The sequence below is a fragment of the Dermacentor silvarum genome, chromosome 4 (genome assembly GCF_013339745.2).
Source record: "Dermacentor silvarum isolate Dsil-2018 chromosome 4, BIME_Dsil_1.4, whole genome shotgun sequence".
In the NCBI taxonomy this organism is placed as follows: Eukaryota; Metazoa; Arthropoda; class Arachnida; order Ixodida; family Ixodidae; genus Dermacentor; species Dermacentor silvarum.
In genome coordinates, this window is record NC_051157.2 from 228,227,829 (window position 1) to 228,242,456 (window position 14,628).

Genomic DNA, 14,628 nt, shown 5'->3' on the forward strand with positions numbered 1-14,628 from the left:
GGGTGCGGTTGAAACGCTCCGTCATGCCATTGGTTTGAGGATGGTATGCAGAGGTGGTGCGGTAAACAATGCGTCATTCTTGGAGCAGTGCCTCGATAGCGCTTGAGAGGAAGATGCGGCCACGATCCCTTAATAATTCACGGGGCGCACCGTGTCGCAAAATGAGGTGGCGAAGAAGGAAGCGAGCGACGTCTATCGCGGTGGCAGCTGGCAGCGCAGATGTTTCAGCGTACCGTGTGAGGTGGTCGACGGCGACAATGATCCACCAGTTGCCTGCAGGATTGTTCGGGAGGGGACCGTAAAGATCAATGCCAACACGGTCAAATGGTCGTACAGGGCACGGTAAAGGTTGAAGAGGTCCCGCGGTGCTATGAGGGGGAGTCTTGCGGCGTTGGCACTTAAGGCATGACCGCACGTACTGGCGAATGTATCGATACATGCCGCGCCAGTAATACCTCAGGCGTAGGCGGGAGTAGGTCTTGAATACGCCAGCGTGGCCGCATCGAGGATCGTCGTGGAAGGCGGTGCATATGTCCGAGCGCAGATGACGCGGGATAACAAGCAGCCACCTGCGGCCATCGGTCTGGTAATTGCGGCGGTACAACAAGCCTTCACAAACAACAAAGTGTTGCGCTTGGCGACGAATGGTGCGTGAAACAGATTCAAGCGAACGGTGGGAGAGAACGTCAAGCAGAGAAGCGATCCAGGGATCCTTGCATTGCTCAGCCGGCATGTCGGTGATGCTGAGGGACGACGAATCACAGGTGGAAGTTTGTAAACAAAGTAAGTCAGGAGGCAGCGGAGAACGGGATAGGGCATTGGCGTCTGAATGTTTACGTCCCGAGCGATAAATGACACGTATGTCATATTCTTGAAGGCGTATAGCCCAACGAGCGAGGGGGCCAGTGGGGTCTTTCATAGTTGACAACCAGCATAATGCATGGTGGTCAGTCACAATGTCAAACTGGCGTCCGTAAAGGTAAGTACGGAATTTGTCGATCGCCCAAATAATTGCCAAACATTCTTTTTCCGTTACAGAATAATTTGACTCTGCCTTTGTTAGGGTACGGCTGGCATACGCAACGACATACTCGTCATAGCCGTCTTTGCGTTGGGCGAGAATGGCACCAAGACCGACACCGCTAGCGTCCATGTGAAGTTCAGTAGGCGCATTGGGATCGAAGTGGCGCAGTACTGGAGGGGACGTAAGGAGCCGGCGGAGCGTCGTAAATGACTCGTCACAATCGGGAGTCCACCCCGAGGGGTCAGCGCTGCTGGAAAGTATCTGAGTCAAGGGGGCGATAATTGAGGCGAAATTATGAATGAAACGCCGAAAGTAAGAGCACAAGCCGATGAAGCTACAGATCTCCTTAAGAGTGGTTGGCTTGGGAAACTTGGCAACGGCACGCAGTTTGGCAGGGTCTGGCAGGATTCCCTCTTGTGAAACGACGTGGCCTAGAATCGTGAGCTGTCTGGCACCAAAATGGCATTGTTTCCAGTTTAATTGCAAACAGGCGGCCATGAGACACTCAAGAACTTGCTCGAGGCTATCAAGATGAGATTCAAAATTGGGAGAGAAGACAACTATGTCGTCTAAGTAGCACAGACAGGTACGCCACTTAAGTCCCCGGAGGATAGTGTCCATCATCCGCTCGAAAGTCGCAGGCGCGTTGCACAGGCCAAAGGGCATCACATTAAATTCGTATAACCCGTCAGGGGTCACAAAAGCCGTTTTCGGACGGTCCGCTTCAGCCATCGGCACTTGCCAGTATCCAGATCGAAGATCAGGGAAGAGAAAAATTCGGCACCTTGTAGACAATCGAGGGCATTGTCTATTCGTGGTAGAGGATAAACATCCTGACGTGTGATCTTGTTTAGTCGACGGTAATCCACGCAAAATCTGATTGAGCCGTCCTTTTTCCGCACCAGTACGACCGGAGAAGCCCAAGGACTGTGTGATTGCTCGATCACACCACGTTGCAGCATGTCATCGACTTGTTCACTAATGACGCGGCGTTCGGCTTGGGACACTCGGTAGGGACGCTGACGCAGTGGAGCATGGCGACCGGTGGCAATACGGTGAACAACCGCTGACGTGCGCCCCAAACAAGGTTGGCCGAGGTCGAAAGAGGCCCGAAAATGGTCAAGCAGTTGAACGAGCTGATCGCGCTAAGTTTGCGGAGCGCGTTATCGATGCTGCGCAACAAGACGTCGTGGTCGGGTGTGGCGGGAGCGGCGGCAGTAGTGACGGCACCGATAGGCAGTGGGGTCGTATCGCAAGGCGCATCAAACGGAAAGATGGCATCAAAAATGTCGAGGCGCCCAACAGATTCGCCATGTAATAGAGTTGAAGGGCAGGGAAACGGATTGCACGCGTAAACGGCACCGGAATCATCATCAAGTGTGACGACTGCAAATGGTAGGACAAGGTTCCGGCGACGCGCACATTCCTCAGACGGTGCAAAAAGTGCAGTGGAATTGGGGACAGCGTCACAGGTGACGGACACTAAGGCGACAGAGAAAGCAGGGATGACGACGTCAGCAGCAACAACCACTTTAGCAGACGGGCGAGGGTCATCGATGGTTGTGGTACAAAGCGGAGACAAGGCGAGTTGTGCACGAGCGCAGTCGACAACTGCATGATGCGCGGAAAGGAAGTTCCAACCCAGGATAACATCATGCGACTCATGAGAAAGGACAACAAATTCGACAACGTAGAGCGCATCTTGAATTAAAACACGAGCGGTGCAGGTGGCCGAAGGCTGGACGTGCTGCGAGCTCGCTGTGCGTAGCGAAATATCACAAAGCGGAGTCGTCACTTTGTTCAGTTTGCGGCATAGAAACTCACTAATGACACAAATAGCTGCTCCTGTGTCAACAAGAGCGTTCGTCGCGACACTGAAGACTGGAGGATCACGCTGACGCAGCACCCCAGAGCACACGACAGGTGTGGGAGCGGGAGCAGCTCGCGAGGGGCCGGCGTCCTCGGTCATAGCGAACGCAGATGGTAGCGTACGGCTGCGGAGTTCCAGGACGCTGAAAGGGACGACCCAGCACTTCCACCAAATGTGACAAGAGTATTCGGCAGGTAGACTTCATGAAACTTGGCGGTTAAAACAAGCTGGTTCATTCGAAACCAACCTAGCGCGAACCGCACGATCGTCAACGTCTTCTTCCACAGTGGCTGGCACAGAGCTGGTGCCGATGTGCTTCGGTACAATATATATATATATATATATATATATATATATATATATGCTGTATGCCTGATTGCAAAGCAAGATATGCCGTTTGCCTTCAATTGTTAAAAGTCGTTTTGTGTTAACGCGACGGAATTTTCCGACCAACGAGAGGTATGCAGCTTCGCTGCAAAAATTATGCGTGGCTCTGCTACCGCAAACACCAGAGACCAGCGGAGCTGGGGAAAGCCTAGTAAAGTAGTGGCAAACCACATAATTAGTTTCCTGGCGCTCAGGATTTCTTCACGATGTTCTGCGTAGTATCGTAATGAATTCAACCGGCCATGTTCCAAGCCTCAGGATCTTCAATTCTTCACCTACGCGAACTCTCGGCTTCCCTCAATCTAAACTCTGGATGCTTTCTTCTGCGACGCTTGGTTTCAGCTTCCCTAGCTCTCGCTTCAGTCTTTCGGAAGCAACAACAGTAGAACCCCGCTGTTACGGTCTTGGGTGCTGGGTTCTCTTGGCTGCAATGTCGTTTTCGGCCAGTCCTGGCATAGGTCCCATAGAACCCAATGCATTGGTAACCCCGCTGTTGCGTCACAACTGTAGGACCGTTCCCACATCATGTGTTGCAAACCGCGCCGGCCCGAGCGGCCATTTTGACTTTTCATGTGGCTTGGCTTGATGATGGGATTGGCCGCCCAGAGTGCCGGGGTCGACACCTATGACATATTTTCGGTTTCTGCCAGCAAAAGCATGGCCTTTGAGATCCGTATTTGCTAACTAAAGATGGTGTCTATGGCGCGTTGTGGCCCTAAAATTGGTTTTATCGCATAGCTGTTCTATATAAAGTTCAAGAGCGCCGTCGCCTCGCGCCGTATGCTATATGTGCAAGTGAAAACGTGCGAGGGGAGCCGATGACCGTGACTAAATCTCACGCGAGCAAGAAAGAAAAGTGGGGAGGAAGCACACTTTCTTCCGCTGCGTTCGAGGCATCGGCGAAGGAGCGAGGGCGGAGGGGGTGGGAGGGATAGTGGCCGGCGTTGTACTCTGGCAACAACTGCGTGGGCCGTATCTTGAAAGCAATCTGCATTGGGAGCACAGTCTAGGAAGTGTAGGTGCGTTGGCGGCTCATAGCTTTGTGCATGTTGTGTATTCTGGGCGCTTAGTTTGCATTGAAGCCATACACAACGGCACGGTCACTTCACTCGCTGCTGTAGCGGCGCTTCCTCACACCAGTGTTTTGACAGATCCTGTTTCTCTCCGTGACTGTGCCCATTTTTCAAGCATTCTTGTGCTATGGAATGTTGTCTGGGGCTTCAGGTGTGTCTGACACTTCTGGTATGAAAATAAAAAATGCCGTTCTGGGGGAAATTCCGGGATAACATTCGGACCATGGGTATGCCATTGTTGGTTTTGTCAAGGTACTTTCTCGTCAGCGTTTCATCGGCGTCGTAAAATCGAGTCTAGCTGCAATGCGGTGAGATCCGCAAGACCACCGTAGGCACCAAGACAATAGAGTGAAAGGCTAATTTCATTGACCTAACGTGTTATTTATCAACACATCTTGGAACGATCCTGTGGCCACCCTACTGCACTGAAACTTTCTGAAACAAACGTTGCTCTGACAGCTTTTTGTTCGTACCATCGTTGCTGCGCCAGGTCGCGTCGTACGCGAAAGCCTCTTCATGACCTTTGCACACTGTATTTGCAGGCCTGCTTTGGTGCACGAAAGCCTTTCCACTTCGGCCAACATTGCAACAGCATGAAGGCGACCCAGAATCACATTCTTTGGGAATGCGAGTGTCACGCATACGTCAATGCCTGGTACGTTTGCTTGAGCAGGCAGAATGAACACATGAATGCAAAGTGCCGCACACACACAACAATCACTCAATGAGGAGGTTAAACAGCAACAACGTTAAAAATCCAACACTCATTCCACACGAAATGCGTCCTCCCCAACTACGTGTTACGATCCCACTACCGCGTTAACCAACGTCTGTGAGGCGATCGTCTGCGTCGGGGAGCTTACAGTGCCGGTTCTGTTCGTGGCAGATATCGGCGTCACCCGGTCTGTGGTCCGTCGTCGCAATATGGACGTTTCAGTCGCCGCTGGTGTCCGGCGTCACCGATGTCCCGGCTGACGTGACGAAGGCACAGTCGCTGAGGAGCTGTCGCGCTCCGGCAGAGTGGGACTCATGCCGGCTGGCGCTCCTGGTGCGCACCAGCCCAGCTTAGATCCCTAGACGGGACGGTGACTGGCTGCAGCCAGCCTTCGCATGTCCACGTTCAGCGGCGTGAATGCTGGCGTGTCATGGTGGTAGATCCGGGCCAGCGGTAGTTCCTGAGGCGGCGGTCAGCTGCTCGCCGAGCCTGGTACTCGGGCGGGACGTCGCTGCATCGCCTATGTACTGGTGCAGGACCCAGAGTGGCGTTCTCCAGCCATCTTCTCCTGAAACGCTGCGCCCCGGCCACCACGTGCTTCCATGCCCGCGCCCCTTCTCCAAGATGGCGGCTCCACACGCTTGCTTCACTTCTTCCTTTTTGAAATCTCCTCTTGCGCGCCTTCAATCATATTCTTACTTTCTCTTCTTTCTTCGTTTTCCGCATGGCACTCCTGACCGCGAGAGAAACCCTCCTACATATTCACTACTGCCAACTCTCTCCCACCAGACATGGGAGTCACTCCTGTCGACGACTGATACCAGATTCAGGGAGACGTAACAAACTGGGCCGAACTAGTCGTGTCAAGCAATTGGCCACCACCCTTCGGACCACCTGCAAGCTAATTTAACGACCTCGTTATGCCGTAAATAAATTTCTCTCTTTCTCGCACACTGAACCCAGTATATTCATATTGCTGAAAACGCTTTATACACCACACTGAAATCAAAAAGAGAAAGTTTATTACCTTGCACACTGCTTCGTTCTCAACGACGTTAGGCTCACATACGACTCGGTGACAAACTTGTAGCTTCGTTATCATTATTGAGGCAGTTCTTGACACGTAATAACTGTCAACTAAGTCATGCCGGTAACACGGATAGGTGCGTAGTGCGTTTGACATTTTTTATGCGCAGATTGATTACAATCAAAGCACATATAAGCAAACAGTTGTAGCAGTGACAGCAATACGACTCGGAGAGATGCCTGCACCATGGTGCCGCATCAGTAGCTTCGTCCGACCTCCGACATGTGAGGGTACCGGGCTGACGCCAGGTGGCGTAGAGACACAGGCACGAAACGGTAGTCAACTGTGTAGAGTAGCAGGCAGGGAGAACATGGAAGGCGTGTGTGCGCTGTTGGCATGCGAGCAGTGCGTGATAACGAACTGAATGAGTGAAGTAATCGGTGGAGCAAGCCGCGTGCACTGCGGCGGGACAAAAAGCAGACTGCGTGTGTGTGTGCGTGCGCCGAGGATTTCCCAAAATAAAGAACGTCCTTGACAAGTGGGGGCTCGTCCGACCGGACCTAACATGGAGGACCAAGAATCGTCTAGTGCCACCCAGCCAGTTGCGCAGCCTCTCCTGCCTTCTTCGATCGTCCAAGGACTGTTGGCTTTGACCTCCAGGACTACAATGGAAAGGGAGAGACTCACGGCTGATATAGCTCAAGTTCTGCGCACCACGCCGCTCAACTACGTGGTTAGGCCTGACGAGACAACCGGCATGGCTAGGCCCAACGAGACAACCTGCGCGGGGCCAGCGCTCAACATTAAAGGTGCACCCGTCCCACTGCCAAAATTCAGTGGCTACCGGGACCGACACTCGCTGGCAAGACTTTCTGTAGAAGTACTCGGAGTACTGCGATATCATGGAATGCGATATTGCTATCATGGAATGCGCGGCATCACCTGCCTACGTGCCACTACTGCGTATTGCACAAGCAGCAGCTGATTTAGCCTTCGTTTATTCATCTCCGCACACCACTGCAACGCCCAACCAAACCCTCCCGGCCCAGCAACGAGAGTGGCAGCTGCAGCCTGTGGCAGTTTCGGCTTCTGAGTGTCCACAGTCAATGACGCTTCCCTCTGGAGCCCCGGAGTGGAATCCCTCACCTGTGCGGTTCACACACGCGCCGAACACACGAGGCAATTACACTTCGGCCAAACTGCAGTATCACATGTCGGCGGTGTGGCAGTTTTGGCCACATTGCACGTCAATGCGCTACTGCTAGACGATGCAGCCAACCCCGCTGTTTTCACTGCAATTCACCAGGACACCTACAAGCAGATTGCCTGGGAAATGGACGAGCGTAGCCGCTTCTCCGGCCGACAGCCACGCGACGTCCTTGCAAGTGCTCGCAACAGCTGGCAATAAAGAACCACTGCTTGAACTGTTGATTGGTGACAGTGTCCTTCATGCACTCATGGACACTGGGGCAAGCGTGAGCTTAATAGGTAGCCGTGCCATTGCAGCGGCCAAGTGCGCGGGAGCCACCTTCAGGGAAGAAGCATGAACCCTGAGGCTTGCTCAGGGCTGGTCACAAAATGCGCAATCGGTTCGCTGTCGTATTCGTTGGCAAGGTGGGTCCAGGTGAAGCAGCGTTTTCTTCTTTGGCCAGAGCTGTGTCACAATGTTGTCCTTGTTCTTGAGGTGGCAGGTGTTTCTCTCCACATGGGCCTTGGCAGATGGTCACTGCACTATAACCCATATGGGCTCGTCAAATTTAAAAAGGCACTGAAGCGGCCATGTGCGCCTGTGCGCCAATACATGGCCATGTGCGTCAATACCACTGAGAGTGGCGAGTGTAGTCTAGAGAACCTTCGGGAGGAGCAGAAGCAGAAACTTAATAACATCCTTGCAGACCATAACCATATTTTTACAACTCTGCCAGGTTGCACGTCCCTAGTGGTTCACAAAATAGACACAGGCAGCGACCTACCGGTTAGATGCAAGCTGCACCCGGTTAACAGCCAAAAGAGAGAAATTCGTGATGGGTGTATCCAAGATTTGCTGGACCAAGGCCTCATTGAGCCCTGCTCCGGTTCCTGGGCCAGTGCCCCTGTATTAGTAAAGAAGAAAACTGGAGGATATCGCCTTGGTGGTCGACTGCAGACCCTTAAATGCAATCACAACTGTGCCAGTATACCCCATGCCCCGCACAGACTGGGTACTGGCTCAGTTCGGCCACGCTAGGTGGTTCACGAGCCTCAACCTTGCTCAGGGCTTCTTTCAAGTGTCGATTGCTCCCGAAGATGTTCCCAAGGAGACTGCATTCCGGTGCCATAGAGGAGTGTTTCAATTTCAGCGAGTGCCATTTGGGGTAGCAGGTGGGCCGGCAACATTTCAGTCTCTCATGGATAAAGTGTTTAGAAGCCATAAAACACAACTACTGCATGGCATTTCTTGACGATGTGCTCATTTATTCAGAGACTTTTGAGGACCACCTACAACATATCGATGAAGTACTGCGAAGAATTGGCTCTGCAGGTCTGACAATCAATCCCAGCAAAGTTGCATGCTGTGAACAGGCATTAAAGTTCCTTGGACATGCAATCTCTCCAGGCAAATGTCAACCTGACCCGGACAAGGTGCGAGCGGTTGCAGAGTTCCCATGCCTCAAAAAAGTCAAGGAGCTCCAAATGTTTTTGGGCGTTGTGGGATACTACAGAAATTTTATCCCCTGGTTTTCTGACAAAGCCAGACCCGTGACAGCTCTCCTCGAGAGAGGTGCCCATTGGGTTTGGGGTGCCGAGTAACAGACAGCATTCGAGACTCTGAGGCTAACGCTGGCAGGAGAGGTGGCTGTGGTATTGCCTGACCTGAACAGGCCCTTTGTGGTTGAAACAGATGCCGATATGCCATTGACACTTGGCAACACAGCCCAATGAAAGTTAGAGTGAGAGAATGTATTGAGAAGAGAGGAGACGTTTGTACAGGGTTGTTGCGTCTTTATTTAGAGATCGTACGTGATTCCTAACGTTAGTGCGCGCGGTATATTGAAGACGATCCCGAAGTTCGGGGTCCGCTTGCCGACGTTAACATTCGGCTTCCCGAGCCTTCCTCTGCTCTGCGGCGGTGGCGCTGCCGCTGCAACTAGCGCCGACGTTGACAGTGTTCATGGCGTTTTCGCACATCGTTGCACGGAGAGAGAATGACGGAAGCACAGCGAACGCGCGCTTTATACTGCGCCGCGACACTTGCGCCGCCTACCGGCGTACCCTTAGAGAGTGAGAGAGAGAGTTACATGCAATGATTTGCTGTGCCGCACCTGTGGCAGAGAGGGGAGGAGGAGAGCACACACCTGCGTAGGAGAGGAGAATGAGGAAGAGTTGCGCATGCGGAGTATGGATGCGGACGCCGCAGAAAAGACACTGCCCCGAGCATAAGATGCTCTCGCATCTAAAAGCGCACTCCAGCTACCTTCCAGGCTGGAGACTTGGTTCTCCGGGACGCACACCCGCTAAGTAAGGCAGCCATTGGATCCACAGCCAAGTTTGCTCCTCGACGCATAGGGCCATTTGGAGTGACTGCACGCATTGGAAGCAATACCTACAGACTCGGAGACCCGGCTACAGGGAAACAAAGGCCTCGCTAATGCAGCCCAGCTGAGCCTTTATCATATGCCTTCACAGAATAAAAGGGGGGGGGGGGGGAATCTGTGAGGATACCAGTCCAACGCCAGGTGGCACGAGACGGTAGGCAACTGTTTAGAGTAGCAGAGGCATGGGACGGTGGGCAACGGTGTGTGCCAGGCAGGGAGAACATGGAAGGCATGTGTGCGCGGTCGGCATGCATGGAGCGCACGACAACAAACTGAGTGAGTAAAGTAATCGGCGGAGCAAGCCGCATGCGGTGTGGCGGGACGGAACGCAGACTGCGTGCATGCGTGTGCGTGCATGTGTGTGTGTGTGCATGCGTGCATACGCCGAGGACTTCCCGTAATAAAAAACATATACTTGACAGACAGATGGCCGCAATTTCGCATAAGGCCTATAGGCTGAAGATGATGAACATTTGGCAACAGCCACGTTTTGATGAGTGCTATTATGTGAGCATTACACGTGTCGGTAAGGGAGGACAAGTCCGTTTTCTTGTTCATAATGCTGCATACATTTAAGAAAAGAAACATTGTGAATGTAACCCTTATCAACCTGTTGTTCACAGGCCGATAGCTACGCTGAAGAAGAGGCTTGTTCAGCAGATGGAGCAGTAGTGTTTTTTGCTTGTGGCATTTCACTACCGTTCGTGTTTATTTCGCATACGCTGCCACATGACGGGAAATAAGTGTAGCACTTATGTTGATGAATAACCTATAGTGAACAGAGAACTGCTGGCCATTTGCCTTTCCAAATTCATACAGTTTCTTACGTGAAGTGCAAATGGCAATGCAGAAATCCCCGGAGATTTGAAAACCTGAATTTTTTTTAAAAGCCTTGACTGAGCAGACAGAACACTTGTAATTTAAAACTTGAAAACTTGGCAACAACAGGGCGACATTTCTCAAGAATGAATTTCCCCTGCCTATGTGCCTGTTAAATGGCATCCTCAGACAGCTACGTGTCAAATGCCGAGGACAGAACTTCACAAACTGTTTTTTTTTTTTTTTTTCATTCGGACCAAGATTCAGATTGCATATCCTTGAAACCATAAAAAATCAAGTTTTCATGCCTCGAACGGTCTTGAAACTTGTCCAGGCGTCTTCGAGGTCGCTTGCTTCTAAACGGGCGGCTTCCGCGTTGACTAAATGAAGTTAATTCGATCTTTGCGTAACAGCCAGCTTTTGCTCAACAGTTTTAGTCTCTCATTTATGCCATTCAGTTATTGCTCGAGATTTATTTGCATTTGCTTTACCTCGCTTATTGCGAACACAAAAAACGACCCAACAGAGTTATGCTTATTTTTTACCGGTTAATGCGTTCCCGGAAAACACCATCTTTTGGCACCAACGCTTTATTTTCGGATAGATCTGCTGCTAGATCCCTTGTAAACAAGAAAATGCGGAAGGCGCTCACAATCGAGAACAGTAGCCGCCGGCCGTGGCCGCTTCACCGCAATACTCACCCGTCTCACGGGAAAATGCCGACCTGCACTCAGTTTCGTAATACAGTACCACCAAATCTCCTCCACGGTCATCGTACACCACATTCACAGCTGTCGCTGCCAACCCTATTTTGATAAGTATCTTCATGTTTCCGTTCCACTGCGCGTGGTGATATTGGAAGTGTACTGCATGCTTTTAATAGACGGTTTCATCCAGCGCCACCGCGCTCTGGCAACGCTGTGCACCGGCATCCGGCGCTCCTAGGAAACTTCCGGTAGCCGTGGCACAAACAGCCTCCGTATAGACGGTTTCATCCAGCGCCACCGCGCTCTGGCAACGCTGTGCACGGTAGCCGTTCTGGTAGCCGTTTCTTTTGCTCGTTTTTGCTGGTATTTGTTCGCTCGCGCACTCGTCCTGCGCATATTCTGTGTTATTTTATCGATATACGTGCGACTTGTGGCATTCAGTGTGTTTTGTGATGGCGAGTAGCTCTTGGAGCATCGACTGTTTTCATTACGTTTACTCCTCAATGGTGTTTTTCAAATCTGGGAGCCTACCAAGAGCTCCCAGATTTGCTCTGCTCACTTCATCCAAGGTACGTTACTACGTGGAGTAGCCGGACTGCTATAATGCTGAATAATAAAAGTCCTACTGCACGATTGCTCTGGCCGTATGTCATGTAACTCACGCGAGAGCAGCCCGACTCTCGCCCCGAGTTTGCCCACTTGTCCAGTTTCTTGCCTCGGCGTGGATTGCCACGCTACGAGCATGAGTTAAAATTATTGTTTAGCGGGTGCCATGCTGCCGCCGTTTTATTTTAATGTTTTTCGTATCTGGGGCACAAGTGCACTTCTGCAGCTTTACTACCTAGGTACATGTGCGCACTGGTTTATCGTGTTTAACGTCCCAAAGCGACTTAGGCTATGACGGACGCCGCAGTGGAAGGCTCCGGATAATTTCGACCACCTGTGGCTCTTTAACGTTGCACTGACATTGCACAGTACGCGGACCTCTAGCATTTCGCTTCGATCGAAATGCGACAGCCGTCTTTCGGGTCAGCAACCGGGCATCGTAACCGCTGAGCCACCGCGGCGGCATGTGAGCATTCATATCGGTAACGTATCGGTATCGCAGAGCAGAATTGCAGAAAAGTTAGTGATTTCCGTGCATGCATGTATGAAGTTTCGGCCACATTCTAAAAGCATTTACGAATTAACAGAGGCCTATTATGGATTGCAATCTCGTGCCCAACGCTACAGGTTTCATTTTGTTATAAGTGTGGTAAATTCGTGAGCATTTAAGTTAGTCCCATTTCAGTCGACCTAGGCTTCTTGCACTAAACGATTTTTGAGAATGTACAGTTATTTGTGAATGCATACTGAAAACCAGAAACAAGGCATATGACGCAGAAAACATGTGCATGTACGTACACATGCACAGCTTACCACTTCATCCTCCATCTTGCAGCACTAAAAGTGCCATTGCGAAATGCAAAAACGCCCGTGTGCTTGTGTTGTAGGGCACGTTAAAGAACCCCAGGTGGTCAAAATTAATCCGGAACCCTCCACTACGGCGAGCCTCATAATTAGAACTGGTTTTCGCACGTAAAACCCCAGAAAGAAGAAAAAAGTGCCATTAAAGTTTTTCTAGTTTTCGGCAGTCCCATTACCTGCTTCGAAGACAACAGTCTGCGTTCATTGCATGTCCTCACTAAGATGCTCCGCTTGTTGCTCCGGGGTTGTAACTGAGCGAAGGTGCTTGGAGCCCGGCGAAAACGAAAATCGCACGACATCATCGTCCAGCGGATCGGGCAGCTCTCTGGCTCTAAACATCAGTTTTTGGCGATACCGATCTTTTGCTTCGGTGCTAAGCGCCTTAAAGTAGTCGCTCGTCATCTCGACAATATTCATGATGTAGAATCAGCTCATCACAGATTCCACCAAGCAGTGCAAACATCGACACGCCAGCCTCACGTCACGCAGGCCTTCAAACAACATAGCCGGAAGTGCTTCTAGCTCTCCTGCCAGAAGTTCCGATGGGGCAACCAATCAGCGGCAAGCGAGGTTTGTTTGTAAACACTGAAACCGTCTAGAGGTGGTAACCCAAAAACGCCGCCATTCTCTGCTGCATACTGCGATCGTATGTATGTTTTCCCAACCGCTAGATCCCATGTAAACAAGAAAAGGTGCGCGGTGCGCATGATCGAGAACAGTAGCTGCCCGCCGCATCAGCTTCCCCGCAATACTCACCTCTCACATGAAAACGCTGTCTTGCACTCAGTTTCTTATTCTGGTAGGAGCAAATCTCCTCTCACGATGTCGCATGCCGCATTCACAGCCACCGCGGCCAACCCTATTGCAATTCCCTGCGGCAGGCGGTCAGTGTCGTGTTTCGCTTCGGTCGGTATCTGGCGTTGCCGACCAGCTTGATGTCGTTTCGGTTTCTTGTCACCGTCTTAAAACACTTCGCAAAAAAAAAAAAATAATGTGTCTCGGGCTACCGAAGCACCACCAGCTTGACATGCGTCGTCGTATCGTGCCGCAACGATTCGCGCAACGCTTTGCATTACGTCAGGTACATTTCAGTCTGTCATATTTTTTGGTAACTTTGGATCATACATTTTCCCGTTTAATACATTTTTTCTAGCGCTTTTTTTTTTTTTTTCAGAACGTGTGAACGAGGTTATACTGTATATAAAAGAAATACACTAAACGTAGAGCTCACACAATAGTGATGGTTTTCCAGAAAATTTGAGATAGAGAAGTAATACTTATTTGTAGCTTTATTTTTTCAGATTTATGGTTTCTAATTATTTCTTCCATAGTTTTATTGTTGTTTCTCTCACTTCCACTCGTGTCTAGTACAAGCCAATAGTGGGCATGTCATAACCTCACATCGAATGGCTGGAATAGAAATCATTAGGAGTGTGCGAATACTCGAATATCCAATTTCGAATTGAAAAGTGAACGTTCTAATAATTTGATTTGCACACTCTTAATGCACATGATTCACACACTCCAATAAATTGAATATCTAATATTAGATTTCTCATATATTCGATTTTTCTAATATTGGTACCTTCGGTGAATAACCCAGCCATGGTCGCTGCGCGTGTGTGGAGATTGGGCTGATTAGCCACCAGGAGGCATGCTGGTCACATCGAATATTGGAGTTCAATGTTCAGACACCTAGATTCATGCAAATCGGAGCTTTCTACCCACGTGCAAGCACAGAGACCAACTTAGCACGTGTGCTCGCAGTAGTTACCAGCTGGTCGACCACAGACCCGAACGCCGCTTCACAACGGCCATCAATCTAAATCGTACGCATGATCTCGTGACCAATCACTTATGAGCGATTCATAGGAACATTAGCCACAAGCTTTCCGCAATGGTTTGCGGCCTATTATAACAATGACTGGCGCCAAATTTTTTTCACGGCCACAATGTCTAGCCTT

At 50.7% G+C, this 14,628-nt stretch overlaps 1 protein-coding gene across 1 annotated transcript in view; it reads left to right on the forward strand.

The window, feature by feature from the left end:
* Positions 1 to 14,628, forward strand: part of LOC119451027 (DNA mismatch repair protein Msh6) — a 383,914-nt gene that overhangs the window by 262,816 nt on the left and 106,470 nt on the right. The window lies entirely within an intron of this gene.